General features: G+C 35.7%; 2 long non-coding RNA genes across 2 annotated transcripts; one reads left to right on the top strand and one right to left on the bottom strand.

Annotated features, from left to right (window-relative positions):
* Nucleotides 1-628: 628 nt before the first annotated feature.
* Nucleotides 629-3,113, bottom strand: LOC129454207 (uncharacterized). Its single transcript, XR_012368425.1, has 3 exons — nucleotides 2,622-3,113; nucleotides 2,231-2,286; nucleotides 629-1,731 (listed from the first exon to the last, which is right to left on the bottom strand). It is a non-coding gene; the product is annotated as an uncharacterized lncRNA (long non-coding RNA).
* Nucleotides 3,114-3,604: 491 nt separating this feature from the next.
* LOC141362851 (uncharacterized) lies at nucleotides 3,605-4,582 on the top strand. The gene is made up of 5 exons (XR_012368424.1): nucleotides 3,605-3,724; nucleotides 3,815-3,868; nucleotides 3,966-4,060; nucleotides 4,153-4,270; nucleotides 4,354-4,582. It is a non-coding gene; the product is annotated as an uncharacterized lncRNA (long non-coding RNA).
* The last annotated feature ends 213 nt before the right edge of the window (nucleotides 4,583-4,795 follow it).

Below are 4,795 nucleotides of genomic sequence, written 5' to 3'. Positions count from 1 at the left end.
GTCTTGCTTGGAAGTTGTCCCCCCTTCCCCTAATTCTAGGGGAGGCTTTAACATGTAAATGAACATGCTGTGAGCTATACAAATGCAAATCAGGGTAGCAGCTGGGGGAGTTTTACTCAGGTAACATTCTGACAGGTTTTAATCTTTGATTTTAAGAAAATCTTTGGTATCAGTAAAGCAAAATTACAGACTCTTAAATTTTAGTTTGAATTTATTTATTTTTAAAGTATGCTACACTGTTAACACATTGTCTTCATGATGTAAACATCACTTAATATTTTGAGTTATGGACATTTACTTAAAAAATCTTAGTTCATTTAACTTTTAAGTGTATAAAATTAATTAAACTAAAACATTCAAGTGAATGAACTTTAGCAGTACATGTTGTAAGGAACACCCATAATCCTTTGTCTCAGAATATTATGATTATTTAAGCTTTTTTACAGAATTAAGAACTAATAAGAACTTTAACTACTTAAATATTTGTTAAAATGTCATAGAGGTTTATGCTCTAATATTATTCATGTTGTTTAGTTTAAAATGATAAATTACCATTTTTGTAAATGAAAGTCTCCGTTCAGGTGATCAGTGTTTATTGACATAAACAACACATTGTATTGTATTGTGTTTCAGTGGAGAATCAAGTTTATTTAATGACTGACTAAGTCATGAGTTTTGTGTTATAATACCATTTATAACACTAAGAGAATTATAATTATACATTAATTAAAAATATAATTTTTTTCAACTCAGTTAACTAAGTGGAGATGTTGGACAGAGTAATTCAAAATCAAATTTAAGTTTAATGACAATCATTTATCAAACTTTTCTTCACCATTTATCACAATACTTACAAAATATTTTTTCCTAATAATTTTTAAACTATCCCTTTAAGTAGATTCAATTTCTCCAGGCTAACAGTGTATATTAATTACTCTGTATGTAATTAGCAATAACCAATGTTAGGTAAAAAAGATACACCAAACTATTTATTTCAACAATTTTAATTGTTTTAACAGAGTTTTAATCAGGCTCAATTTGTGCATTCTATGCAAACGCCATCAAACAACATGTCAAATAACAAAATGTCTGTCCGGATGGGAATGAAGCAAGGTAACTTGTGCAATTACATCACAGCTCAAATACTGTGCATAGTGGCATGACTACAGTTTATTGAATTCACATACTGGTAATCCTGCCATACTTGTCCATCATTTACATCTCCTAACACACTCTTTGGCAGTTCCCGCTTTCGCCTTTCATCTAATTTCTCTTCAAATCCAAGTTTTTTTAACAAGTCCTCCCAGAGACTGCACAACACTCTTGTAACAGTAAGAACGTATTGGATGGACATACTCTTCACCGCTCGAATATGTAGCCTATCTTAGCAAGGCAGAGCCATATTTCTTCCTTAATGCAGACCTCTGCTGTGGGTGATTGTAGAACGGGATGTGACCACAAGTCCTGCAAACCTTTGTACCATCCTGTCTGCGCTCATAGGTTTCAGTAAGCATGTACACTGTCATACATTTTGGACAAACCACATACTGTAAGAAGTCGTCACGGAGGATACCAGTCAATTTCATCATGGCCAAAAGTTTCATCAACAAGTGTTCTGTTTTTTTCACTTCTGGACTGATCACTTCCATGCTCCTCCCCATCTTGTATGTGAGGATAGGCTTCACTCTGCTCCTCAGCAAGGATTTCCCCCTCTTCATCCACATAGTCATCCTATGGAAATTTAAAGGACATATTTAAAACACATGCAATGCACATACTCAGCACCACCATTAGACCATTAGAGATTGAAAAGTCCATCATGAATATGGCCATTTGAGATTGAAAACCCCATCGTTAATATGGTCATTTGAGATTTAAAAAGAACATAATTAATATGGTCATTTCTCATCAATATGGCCATTTGAGTATGAAAAGATTTGAAAACTGTAGTTGGAAAAGATCATGTGCATCTCAAACAGCTAGCTTTATCTTAGTGCAATGAACCAGTTAAGTTCTTTGTGGGAACTTCATCCACTTCAACTTCATTTTAGTTTTTTTTATACTTTATAAAGTGTGTTTATACTTTAGTTGCTTTCATTAGTAAACTAACAGAAATTTGAGAGTGGAAAACAATAATGTGGGTGAAACATGTTAGGTTTTCCCATTTTAGCTCTGGATTAGCATGTACTGAATTTTATACTGGTATATCCAAATGTAATTTCATGCTTACCACACAACAGGAGATGTCCAGGAAAAGATGAATGCTTTGATCATCTGCTGTTTTGTCTGAAAAACAACAAACAGAAGATACCGTTATGCATTATAACGCGATATTCCTATTTAATTATAAATTAATTTATACTATTAAAATAACAACAACAGTGATAATCAACCACATTTAACTAGACCAGGGGTCTCCAACCTTTTTGTGAGCAAGGGCTGCCACAATGGATAAAACATGCTGGATGGCTACTTTTTGATATAGCATACTCAAAACGTTTTTGTTTAACTTGTTGATTTTATTTTATTTTATTTACTTGTTGATATGTTTTAGTATTGTTTAAAATGTTAACATACGTAAAGCAAGCCAAGCTTATATAAAAATATGTAATTATGCTCACCGTTGTCTTAACTGCAATTCGCTGGGTGCATTTCTTCAAATTCTTCAATCACTTTTTTTCTGGGTCCTCGGATTGCTTTTCACTTTCACCAATCTCTCTAACTCCAGTAAAGTTATCCTCCGGGTCTTTACACATGACAGGACATCACTCACAGCGGGTTCATGACTGGATAGCAGCAGGCTCTGTACGTTATCTGACCTGACGTAGTCCTTTTGGATTTTTTCTCCCAAACTCCATTTTTGAAATAGCGCTTTCTGTGGTCAAAATACTGTGTATGACACAGTTCAGTGTTGCAATGTTCACAGAAGCGCCAAGGTCGTTTCTTCAGTCTTGGGACTTCCATCTTTCAACTGACAGCACACTGTGTTGATATCACACAGAGCTCCCGGCACATCGCGTTTGTTGTTTATATCATACGCATGCGCGCACGTCTCACAAGATTTTCCTTATATCAATAACCTCGCGTGTGATTGGAGGAGCCCGACAGGCTTCTCGCCTCTAAGAATTGGACATACAGCATTAAACTATAGTCTATTTAAAATAGGTAAACATGAATCGGGAGAATGTGACAAGTGTGGAGAATTAGAAACAGTAATACATATTATTAAGGAGTGTTCTGCATATGAAAGGGAGAGATTTCAATTAATACAAGAATTACGATGTATGGGAGTTGAACATTTTTCTTTAAAAGTATTGTTAGGAAATGAGGGTAGGCAATCAAGAATTCAAGAAGTGTTATTTAAATATTTGAAAAACATAGGAATAATAAACAGAATTTAGGTTTTAAATAATTTTTTTTTTTTTATTTTTTTTTTTATTATTATTATTATTATTTTATTTTTTTTTTGCATTTCTTTCTTCCAAATCTATGCTCACTCCACACTCCAGATCAGTAGGTGGCGGTAATGCACCTTTTTCGTTGGTTTGCCAAACCGCCATAAAACACCAGAAGAAGAAGAAGAAGGCTTCTCGCCTTCCTCCAGTCGCGTGCGAGGTCATGGCCACGGCTCACACAGCAGTACAAGAGGACCATTAAGCGATGTTTGGTTTGGTGTTTGTAACTCTCCAAGAAGAGAAGACGGGTGCACAATCCCAAGATTGCGGTAAGAATAATTTAATGTAAAAGCATATTTTTAAGTAGCCCAAGCTGTGTGTTTTATTGCTTAGAGGTGTTTTTGTCTTGTAATTTTTAGGAGGCTGTACGGCGTCTCTGAGGCACACTGCAGGCGCTTTGAACCAGAGCAAAGGTAACGTTACGATTTAAAAAATATGCTTTTATTCTTGTATAAGGAAATAGATACGTTAATAGATCCGAGCTTAAACCCGCACATTTTGTTTTCACAGACTAACGTCGCCTCATAACGAAGCCGTGACCTCCTATTTGGTTGGGGCTATTTTAGCAAGTCCACATTTAACTGCTGAGAATGACGACATTGTTTGTAAGTATAACTTCTAATGTTTTTCCTCATTTATTGTTTAATTGTACCGTGACTCTGTTTATTAATACCAGTCTCATTTAATTGTTTTCCAGCTGCCTGTAAGACGTATTATAAGTCGGTTCGCCGGAGCTTCAGATACAAACAACCTGAACTCGCATCGCGGCGGAAAATGCGAAAAGTTTAGCTCGGAGTCGATACAGAAGAAAAAGGGTAAGATTTATTATATTAGATCAGTTTTTTGTCAATGTGAGTATTTTTCTGGTCACTTATTGTCTTTATTGATTATATTACAGTTGCTGGAAGCGAGACGAAGTGTGCTGGCTGAGGGTGAGATGGACATTTGAAAGTGCGCCACCATAGATCTCATGTCTGATGAAGACGGCATTGTTGACGGGGTGTCTGGATGGATTGTGCGGCCACCGCCCTCTCGCAGCCTGGAACTCTCCGAGCTCTGTGCCACGCTGCAATTCAGATTAGAGACGATACCAAAGTACAGGGGAACCCACCATATATGCCTGCAAAAGCGACTTTTTTACAACGTTTTTTGAGTTTTCTTTTTTCAACACTTGATAACTTTGAAAAAGATTTTTAGGGATCTTTCCCGAATGTCTTGGGCACTTTTTGACGTGTTTGGAGGACAACATAAGAGACATTATGCTGCTTTGTACATAGTTGTGTGTTTCTAATTAAAGCTCTTTCTTTGAATAAACAGCTGTTTGTTTATAAATAAACCTC

This window comes from Misgurnus anguillicaudatus, unplaced genomic scaffold, assembly GCF_027580225.2.
Source record: "Misgurnus anguillicaudatus unplaced genomic scaffold, ASM2758022v2 HiC_scaffold_29, whole genome shotgun sequence".
Classification (NCBI taxonomy): Eukaryota; Metazoa; Chordata; class Actinopteri; order Cypriniformes; family Cobitidae; genus Misgurnus; species Misgurnus anguillicaudatus.
This window is presented reverse-complemented; position numbering and strand designations above follow the sequence as displayed.